This window comes from Haemaphysalis longicornis, unplaced genomic scaffold (genome assembly GCF_048455015.1).
Source record: "Haemaphysalis longicornis isolate Haplotype H1 unplaced genomic scaffold, Haemaphysalis longicornis Haplotype H1 scaffold_303, whole genome shotgun sequence".
Lineage (NCBI taxonomy): Eukaryota > Metazoa > Arthropoda > Arachnida > Ixodida > Ixodidae > Haemaphysalis > Haemaphysalis longicornis.
The window spans coordinates 214,179-225,416 of record NW_027526337.1 but is presented as its reverse complement, the minus strand read 5'-3'; positions in this window follow the sequence as shown (position 1 = coordinate 225,416).

Below are 11,238 nucleotides of genomic sequence, written 5' to 3'. Positions count from 1 at the left end.
TACTTGGTTATCAGACCCTTGTATTGCCCCTGAAAAAAAAAAAAAAAAAAAAAAAAAAAAAAAAACCTATCCCACACCGCATTTGCGTACAGCAGTGAATCCAACTTTAAAGTGGCTCGGTGCGTCGCAAAGAGGCTTACGCACGCATCCGACGATTCCCACTTGGAGAATTAACGTCGTTTTGAACTTTATGACGATTACTAATTGGGAAGTTCTGCATTTTCTTTCCTTCCAAGAGAAGGGAGGAAATGAATGTGTATTAGAGCACGTGCATGTATATTTAAGGGCGCGAGCGCGCCATGAAGACCGACAAATAAACATAAAAAAAAAAATCGGCGCAGCTTGCAGTAGTGGTGCAAGGCTGGAGAAACAGCAGAGCTGGCGGCCCCTCTTCCTTCGTCGGAGACCCAGCTGCTGCACCTCACATGGTTTTTCGAACTTGTCGCCAAAAGGTCTCCATGACTGGCAGGCCCGGATCGTTTCGTCCGCAGACTTTCACATCTCTCCCAAAGAGGACCGCGTTAGCACGCGCTAGATAGAGCCCGCGGCAACCGGCTTCGCGAACTCGGCGTCTATGCTCCCCTCTTTAGGCGCAAACGCACGTGAACTGGCGAAGAGAACAGCACGCGAGAGATGGCGCCACGAACACAATCGCATAAAGACGGCTTCACAACGGGAGGGACTCAGGCTAGACTCAGACCACGGCAAGCGTTTTTTTTTTTTTCTTTTCCTGGTTCGCCTCCTTTTGTTGCATGCGGCGGCAGTGTTTTAGTTGTTTTATGTTGTGTCTTACTTCTTGGGGGGGTTAGGTTATCGCTTTTTTCGTCCTTTTATTATGTATTTCCCACCTCCCAAACCCATGTGCGCATTTGCCTTCCCGTGCCGTATTGCCATTGTGCGCCGTGGTGCAGGGCTCCGGATTAACTTCAACCACTTGGGGATCTTTAGCGTATGCGAAATGCACACACACATACGTTTCTGCTCTTAGCTTCTATGAGAAAAACGGCCGCCGCGGCCGGTATCAACCCAACTACAAAGTACAATGCCTTAGCATTCAAGGAACCCCGGCGGTTGTTATAGCATCCCTGACCACCCTGTAGCACGAAGCCTTCACCCGCGAGAAGTATCGATGCCCCTAGAAGCTACACAAACGTAGGACGTCTCCTGTTCGGACAGATCGACGAGGAATTTCCGGCCAGAATCCCTGCGGCGGAATCACTTGTAGAGACACAGGAGTTGAAGCACGACCACCTGAACCTCTGAGCTCACAGATTGCTCACACAACCACGGCGACTGTCTAAGCGCAGATCTCAATTTGAAAAAAAAAAAAAAAAAAAAGAAACACGGAATAACAGAATTTTCAAAATCTCGTGGGCATGCAGTAAATATCAGAGTGATCATATAGCAGGAGCGCTTGTTCTCTGGGAGAGCCCGCTTGTTCTCGAGGTACACGCATGAGGTGCCCCGGCGTCACAACTGCTGACAACGGGATGACGTTTGATCGCCGCCACCCGCGGCGGCACTGCGTGAAATTAATTGGTCTTATCAGCCCGATACGCACATGCGCCTCGGGAAACATGCATGACGTGAGGAGTGTGCGCGATACCCCGTTGCCTGAGGGTAAGGTTCGAGACCGGCAAGTTGCCACGCCACGGTGTCGGCCACGACCTCATCGATAACCGTCCGGAGGTTGGCAACCCACGTAGCCTTCATTTAGACCTGGACGCGGTCGTGATACGATGACACAAGAGAGACAAAGAACCACACAACAGGCATCATGCGTGAATGATGCATTTGAAATTAGCATGGCGGGCGCCGGCATTACTTCTGGAAAGTCACTACCTCGAAGGTTCAAGCAGGTTCATACCGATTTCTCTTTATCGATCCTGGCCCTATCAACTAGTGATCTTTAGGTATTCATAAGCTCTTTGAAGCCGATGACTGGAGTCACGGAGCGAGAAGAGAGAGAGAGCTCTTTATTAGATGAAAGCAGAGAGGTTTGCCGGCATGTTCCCGCCTGCATGCTACTCTGCGGGGATGGGGAGAAGGGAGGAAAGGCCATAAAAGAAGTAGGGCAGAAGAAAGAGGGGAAAAGAAGAGATTAAAAGAAAAAGTGAACACGAAGCTTTGCGTGGTGACTTAAAAGTCCACACGATCTCACACGTAAAGTTCTAATTGTCTCTGCGAGGCCGATTCGTGTTCTGAGAAAAGTGTTGGTTGCTTTATTTGACGGAGCGAGAAATTGTGCGCGTCTCGCCCTAATGCACATGGAAGCACCGGCGACATGGTCCAGCACGCTGCAGGCTGCACCTGCGAATGTGCCGATTGCATCGATACCGCCTGTGGCAAACATGCCTTATCACAAGCTACCACGTCAGGAGTCGGCGGAATTTCTCTTTTTAAGGCTCGAAATTTCGCGAAATTCACGAAGCAGCGTAAGCTATATTGCATGCTTACAACGGGTAAAAGAGGCCAAGGAACAAAAACAGTTAATACACGAAAACCGCCGAATACATCGATAAATGTCCGGCAGCTTGTCCACGTTTACAATGCAACACTTCTTATATAGCATTTTCCTCATTAGCGAGCAACATATATAACAAGGAGCCATTTCATTCCAGTCAAAAATGGCAAAGTTGAATGGCAGTGTTGAAGCCATGTAGGCGTATTTGCATTTAGTGAAATGTGCGAAAACTTTCAAAACAAGAGAAGGGTGAATGTCCTTCAAGTAATTTAATTAGAAGTGGAAAATAAAGTCGTGAATGTCAGCGCTCATTCTTGCTTCCGCCTTTTTTTATTTGTAACACAAAATTTAGCAGTGTGAGGATCAGAGTTTGGCTTCATGCTAGCGTTGGACTATACTGTCGATATGGTGGGTGGTATAACATCACGATTAACGATGCTGGCAAAGGCTGCTAAATTTTTGTTGTAGGGGGTCGCTGGTTCCATTTGGCGACTGTGCTGAAAAGCAGGGGATTGATTTCCTTTCCGATTTTCCTTCGCGATATCTCAACAGATGGCTTTCGTATGTGGTTCATTCACTCGCTTTAATTGATAAAGTGATGCAACCATGCCGCAACTAATCAAGTGCACTGGAACCTGTGCTGAGCTCCGTATAATCATAACCTCATAAAGGATTAACATAAAGAGGTACGTAGTACGTGCAGAGGATGGGCCTCTTGAAGAAAGGGGCACCCAGTTTTTGCCTCTTTTCCCGCTGGAGGATAACCCGGCATCAAAGATGCTCGAAAGTCGTGTGTTTCCATTTGAAAGGCTGCACTAGTCCACTAATTAGTAATTTTTGTGCGGGGTGTGCAGCAAACGCACAAAATAGAGAGCGGCACAGTTAAAAGAAGTTCCGACTGTCTATAGCCACTGTTTAATGCGGGCAAGTTGATTCGACATTATTGAAAAAAGTTTAAGGCGCGAAAAACACGGACGAATGAAGAAGAAACAAGCACGACAAAGAAAACGCCACTTCCAGCTAAGCTTTATTTTTGAAGAAAAAAAAACTGCTTGGCTCAGAACTAGGTTTGGGCAATTGATCGATTAACCTTCCGATTGATCAATCAACGCTTTAGACGCGATTAATTTTTTGAACTGTTTAACCGTTTGAAATTGTGTGAGCAAAATGAAACGAGACTGTCATGTTGGAATTGTGGGCAAGCGTGTCGAGAGTCATATTCGTGTTCAAATAACCCGCGTCACGTCACAACAGACAACCATGCAAATATTCTCAGAGATGGTAGCGATTAAAACCAAAAGATAATAGCCTGTGATTGATTCCTCTGTCATATCGGTAAAACACGAAAATGAAATGTGCAGCGAAATCTGCAGATGAGCATGATTTGCGGGTCGGAGGCTGTCTTGTGGGTGTGCTTGGCGAGCGACGTGCTTCTGGCGGGTGGCTTCGGCAAAGGTGTACAGGCTTCATTTCCGTGACGGATATGACGTCAGTGAAATCTTGGGGTATAGCGGCAAAAACACTTTTCGTGTTAAAATCTAAAACCCCACAACGAACAACCCCAAGTATTATGTACTCTTTAGTACTAAGGTTGCTTCCCGCAAGAAGTCCCTGTCTGCAGGGTGCACCCTTTACAGGTCGCTTGCTTCGTTGTACAGGCGCCACTTCCGTGGCGGATATGACATCAGCAAAATATTCGCATATCCGGGAATAAAACACTTTCGTGTTAATATAAACCTAGCAGCCACCCACACCGTTTTACCGTTGTGTAAACTAACTCTGGCGTAAGTAAACCACTATTATTCGGCGCTTCCTGCAATCGCGGCGAGGACTGACAATTCTGATTCTAGAAATGGTGCGAATGACGAATGAAGTGATAAGCGTTGCGCCCGCATCAGGATCATGATGAAGATTTGCTTACCTCATCTGGAATGTCTGTGAACAGGACGAGGACCATAGTGATTTTTTTTGAGGGGGCGGCGGTGCCCAGACATTAGCACCTAACGTTCGCCTACATAACGTTTACTCCTCCACCTTCTCATATATTGTTATGATTATACTGGTATACTTAGAATATGATATTTAATCATTTTTCATATTGAACCAATGCAACCGACTAATCGATCAATAAAACGATTAAAGCCTGCCGATTAATCGGGTTAAAATTTCTAACCGACGACCAGCCGTACTCAGCACATGACGTCAATTCTGATCCCCTTTCAAAAAAAGGCAACCTCTATCTCTCACACTGCAATAGACGTTTCACTAATGTACTAGTCACCTGACTTCTTGATAAATCGACCCTTACTAACAATGAAGATCATGTCCTTCTCCCATCAGACAACTACTAAGCACGTTTACAGCTTTACACAGTAAGCTCCAACTCCCCTATGTGTAGACGAGAAAAGAATGAGCATGAAAATTTATAGCACACGTATTACGAATGGGGTTCCGATTGAAATCACATTTTACTCTGCACCAACTACTGACTGTTGCGAAAGTAAGACTGTGTTTTAAGCACACGATTTATGAGGCCTTTGAAGTCCAGGAGGCGGGTGAGTAACTCATGACTGTTTCGAATATTGTTTGTAGTTGTTGCGTCTGGTAGAAACAGGCAGTTGCTAAATATGTTTTTTTCTTTCCCTGACTTGGGCAATGTTTATTTGTTCATTTAGCCTTCTCAGGTGAAGGTCCGTTGTATTTGTATTGTCGCCAGCCAAATTTGTGCAGCGTCGACTCTGTTGGAGTACAGCTGGCTTATATGAGTGTTTACGCCAACTTGTGCGAAGCATGCTTCCTTAAGTAAGGAGCTGTTGATATAACTATCGCAATGTCTGTATTGTTTGTGCAAAGAGCTGTTGTTATGATATTATTACTTGCTGTATATTCTTCCAATTTTGTTATCCCCCACTCCCCTCTGTAATGCCCCTGGGCCCTGAGGGTATGTAAATAAATAAATAAATAAATAAATAAATAAATAAATAAATAAATAAAGGCCGCCTGGCGCAAGGAAAAAAGAATTACGACGATAGCACCGTTCACACACAGCTGTCAGAATGAACTAAAAGACCATGGCTTTTTTTGTTTTATTTAATCCATCCGCTCAAATAAATGAAGGGAGAAAAAAAGTAAAAGAAGGGGAGGAATGTTAACCAGGCTATGGCCTAGTATGCTGCCCTACATTAGGGAAAGAGGAGCAGTGGGAAAAAAATGATGAAAACAGAAAAAGAAGGGGAAATGTTAGGGCAGAGCGTAAAGAGGTGTTTAGGACACTATAGACAGAAGAGTTCCACGAGTTCATAGAGGGTAGTCTTTTGTACTACAGTATTCTGTACAAATGCATCGTTTTTAGGAAGCACAGGAGCGCTTTTGTCGCCTTGTGCGTAGTTGACGGAGAAGGCCAGATGCAAAGGATTTTCCCCTCAGAGGGCGACCGCGCCGAGAGTCTATACAGCTATCTTCAACTCTACCGCTGAAATAAATATTTCCAACACCAAAATCGTTCCTTACGACCTAGTGAATGCGAAAGCATTGCGGTATAATTGCCGAACGGACCTTGCATGCAGGTATTGCAGGCGCCGCCCTGTTCCTCTGCGCCGGAAGAAAAAGAGGCGGCCGCAGCGGCAGCAGTGACGGTGCGGTGGTGCGCCGCACGCAGAGCACCCGAATATCTTTGTGAATGGTGCGCCTCTGGGTGAGACATCGGTGTGAATACAAAGCTCGGCGCGGCGCGGGCTGAAACCACGTGCCTTGTCGCCGTCGTAATCATAATCATCATTTTTGCTTCGTGTCCTTTCCTTCTTTCTCTTGTTACAACTGACAGCATTTACCAGTCGCCCATGTTGGGCCTATATCGAGGCTTAACGTTACGATGCCGTAACCTAGAGCTAAAAAAAAAACACGTCCCAAGTAACGTGGAACTCACAGTATACGTAACACTGCGGTTACCAGTCGACGGCGTTAGATCACAGAGCATAACGTTAGGCCTACCGTCGGGCCGGCACATACCCTCGTTCACATCGCCAGAGACAAAGATGACATGTAGCGGAAACGCACTGTGGTACTCACCTCTACATGTCTCTAGTACATGTATCTAACACACGCTTCCAAGTCAAAGGCCACAACGCGTTCACCGGGCCAACTTTTAGTCAGCTAGAGCCACGGAGCCATGGTGAGTTGGGGATGCGTTGGCGTCGCGCGTTCCGGAGGCCCCGAGTTCGATTGCAGCGTACCGCCTCCTGGGGCGGTGTTCTCGTGTTTTGTCCGTTTTATCTCCGTTTCAAAAGTGTCTGTTTTGGGCGAGTCCTGATTGGGTAAAAGCAAACAACCGGATGTGACGTAGCGCAAGCGCGGCGGAGCTAGTTCGCGGCTTCCCGGAGCAGACGATTTGAATTTGAAAAAGACAAAGGTCAATCATGAATTGTCCGCTTATCGCCTTGTTCTTGGCTAGCCGGCGGAACAGGCGGTTGAGAAGTAATGTAGGCGCATTCGAAATGCCTACAACAGAAGCATTTCCGCCGCTTGAAGAGGACTGTGCGATGTTTTTGCTTCGAGCTCTGGGACGAACTTGGCCGTCTGCAGCGTGGGATTAGTGTCGAGGACCAAGTGATATTCACCCTTTGTTTCTTCGCTACCGGTGGCTTTCATTCAGCGGTCGCTATAGTGTGGAAACGATATCGCTGTCGCCGCTCCCTCCGTGAGCCGGTGTATCCACGCCATCGCTATTTCGCAGTAAAATAAACGATCGTCTGCGAGCTCCATAGCTGTCGAGCAGACGACCACAATTACACGAGCACTTGGCATGAAATTGTTAACTGTTCATTGGTACTTGACGATTACACATACCAGCTTAACGTTCGTAGGCTTCACGCGCAACAGGTATACGTCGTCAAGAAACGAAAATCCTCACCACTTACACATTTTTTCACTTGTCGAGCACAACGAAAACGCCAACGGCGTAACGCACCACTCGAGGTTCCTGGAAAAGATCGCGTCAGCATGCCGAAAGTGCGTCGATGCCGAAATATGTAACGCGAGGGTTAGGCCAGGTTCAGACTGTTGCCGCAACTGTCGTAATAACTTTAAAGAATGACGTCATTTCACGTCTCAGCCAACCGAACTGAGTGACCCGCCGTTTTTTACGTCCGTAGATATCGATATGGCTTTTGCATCGGTAGTCTGAACATACCCTTATTTTGATGCACGGTCATTGTCACCGATTTCAAAACGGAGAACACGTGCAAAAAAAAAACAGCAAAAAAACAACTGAGTAGCCGCAGCATTGTTGACCCATTACTGTCACAGGAAACAGCTGGCTGCAGCTGCCATCTTTGGACGTTCGACCCCTTGCGGTTAAAACTTTCAACGTCGTCCCCGAAAAATCTTACCGCGATGAGGTTTTCAAAAAACGTTCAAATAAACGCATAAAAGATAGTTTTACATGGTTCCAGTTCATTAAAATGCGTTTGCAAAAACAGCTACAGTATTATAAAAGGTCCTCTGCTTAACCGGAAGTACGTCACGATGAAAGGGACGCAAAACGAACGTTTTCAAAACGGACAATTGCGAGAATACTGCCCCTCAGCACAAGACTCCCACACCGACACGTCACGATAGTTTGGGCCCTGGCACGTTCTTCTCTCGCGAGCAACGATCGACGGCATGCGGACTCGCAAAACAGGCCATGGGAGGAAAGCCTGACCCTAACCCTGATTTGTACTACCGGGACCCTAACCCTGTTTTGTCCTACCGGGACACCACCCAGCATTACAGGCTAGAACTAAGAATGTATTCACCGCCACACCCACAATTATTAAAAACCAATGATCTACACTTTGCTTACTCCAAATCAACACCCCCACCCCCTCCCAGCGAAGACGTCGTTTGGACTTCTGGACTGAGAAGCCACTCATACGCATAAATGCTCTAAATAAATGTTTTGGTCTCCTGTCTCTTTCTGAGTTCGATTCCCAGCCGTACAAAACGTCCCCGATTTTTTTTACATGTCTGTCTCTTCGCCGTTAGCCACTTTGTGTGCTGTCTGTATGCCAGTGACGCCGGGTTTTTTTTAACCTATCGAGTCATCCAATGGTTCCGCGTTTAGAAAAGAGATAACTGCCCAGGCCGTACCCATATACAAACACACGGACAGCGGACACGCAAACAAACGGTGAACCGACTCCACTAGTCCGCTGGCTAGTTTGCTTGTTTGCAGCAACCTCTTGCCTCAGTCGGTTTACTCGTGTATCTCGCTAGGTCGGAAGGGTCATTGTCGCAATTCAACCTCTTGACCAATTTCTCGTGGAAAGATCAACTGCCGACGACCAAACATTAACTTGGTTCCATTGACGTCAAGCAGCCTTTTTTAGGCGTTTACGTAAAGCTCCAGGCAAACAGCAGTTCAGTGTGTAATGTCGATCATTGGCATAAATTTGTCGTGCATTACCTAGCTTTCTAAAATATTTAAGCAAAGAATACAATTAACTGCAATCTCACACTTTTGGGATAACTACAGAATGGAGGGAGCTAATGTGAAACGGGTTATGACACTGTGCTATCCGGTCACAATTTGATCGCGTGTGGGTTCGACCCCTCCCAAAACGGTGTTTGCTGGTGTCGAGTTCGGATAGGTGTTGGACGAATAAGTAGATAGTAACCAAATCGGGCAAATTTCTGCCCGTTAGACCGAAATTTAGTTCACTGGCCTTCGATGTCCACTGCTGTCACGTTGCTCATTGTATACCTCACTTGGCGGCACTTGACACGTCATTGTCAACTACACCGCACCATCTCGCCACTATGGCAACACAAGGGAAAAAGACCTCCGAGAAACTGTTCAGCCCACGGGGAGTGCGAACGCAAAGCGGCTCCTCGACAACTGAGAACAAAATTCTAGTGGGAACTTAAAGCTGACTGGTGCTTCGAAGGCGAAAGCCTAGCGATTATTCAAGACAGCTTTACTGCCACATCGTGCTTGCGTCTCATTCCTCGCTTTCGTTTCTCCGTATTTTGACCCGTTGACTGGCCGTACTCGTGCACGCTCGTACTCGTGCACTCGTACTCGTACTCGGGCCGTACTCGTACTCGTGCACTGGCCGTACTCGTGCACGTTCTCCGCACTCGTGCACGATGACTGGCCGCAATACAGGCCGACGCTTCCCCCAACTCTGAGCTCTCCTTCCTGTGCGCTCGTTCTACTCACGTGCCATCGCGGTTACCTGTTCCGTATCAAGCACCAGGCTGATTCTGGTTGTCTTATAATCCCTTTAATCAAGCTTACAATCTCTGCTTAATTTGCGTTTGATTTTATTAGCCTCGGCGCACAAGTGGGAAGTAATGCATGATAACTGTAATGCGGGGAAAGTAGCTAATGAGTCGCACGCTTATTCTCTGTTTTCCTCATTATATAGGTTATCTGGGCGAAGTTTGCAATAAAAGTGGTATCACTGTTATTCTAGCGAGGAAATCTTTAAAGTGGTGCCAGTGCTACTGTAACGTTCGAATGTTTCGAACGAAGTAAAATTGTATTTGCTCTTCGTGGACCCTTTAAAGACAGGCTTATGTTTCTGCGAATTCTCTAGCAGGTGTTTAGGGCACTGTTTTAACACGCACCGCAACGACTGGTTGGTCACAGCAGCTGTGAAACGGTAAAATATTTCTCACAATAAAGTTTGATATTGGGCTGGTTGGCTAGGATGATTTCTTTGAAATCGCGCTGCTTCCTAAGAAACCTTCCTCGCACGTCTGAGTAAATGCAGAATGATGACCCTCAGACCGCGCCGTGGCGCGGCCTCTCCAATTGTGCACCTGGAGTAATTGTTACACTAATTGCAATGCATGAATTTTCAACTGCACGTTTGGCACAGGCATAACTGCATGATCTTAGGTTGATATCTTAGCGACCTGCGGGACAAACGTAACCACAAAGTGACATCTTAACTGTGAAAATTAGGGATGAGTTAAAGGGACCCTGCAACACTCTTTGAGCAGTGCAAGTAAACCTGCGCAACGTTTAGATTACACTGCCAGGAATACCTGAGCCAAATATTACACATGCACGTGAAGCGGTGAGCTCGCAAATCGATGTGAAAGACGCGAAAAAACAAACCGCTCTCTCTTCAGTTGTCCTCATTATGCATGGCCTGAGGGACGTCACATAGGCCATGGCTGCCCGATCGGCTGTCACTGGTCAACTTCGCGGGTAGATTCTCCCATTTCCGTCGTCGTCATCGCTGTGTACGAACCTCTTCTATGCCTGAACCTGTAGGCACAGTTTTGCCGTTTCTTTTGTGTTTTGAGTGCGCGCGGAGTTTGAGTGATGAGCTCAATAGTTCCCTTTCAACGGGACCACTCGAAAAACGCCCTACCAGCCCGAGCGCGCACTTGCGAGCAGGCACCCATGCCTGCTTTTATGTAACACCAGACCGGAAATAGGCCCCTCCGCGTTGCGGAGAAAAGGAGAAAACTACCCGGCATGTGATATATCGAAGGCCGCCGAAGAGAACGCCGCGAGCCGCCCCCCTCTCCGGGAGAGCGCGCAGCTTTCGTCGCGTTGTCCGCGGTCGAGTTGAGAGGCGCGTCAGCATCGACAGGCGCGTCAGCGGAATGAGCGTTAATATATATATATAGGTGTTCGCAGACACCGATCAGATTTTCTTCAGCAACACCAGCTAGACCGCAACCTTGACACCTCCTGATTTACAATAGTATCGTAGAGAGTTTTGTTAGGATATGCGACAGCGGGGTGCACGTAGGAAGAACAGTTCGCACCTTTT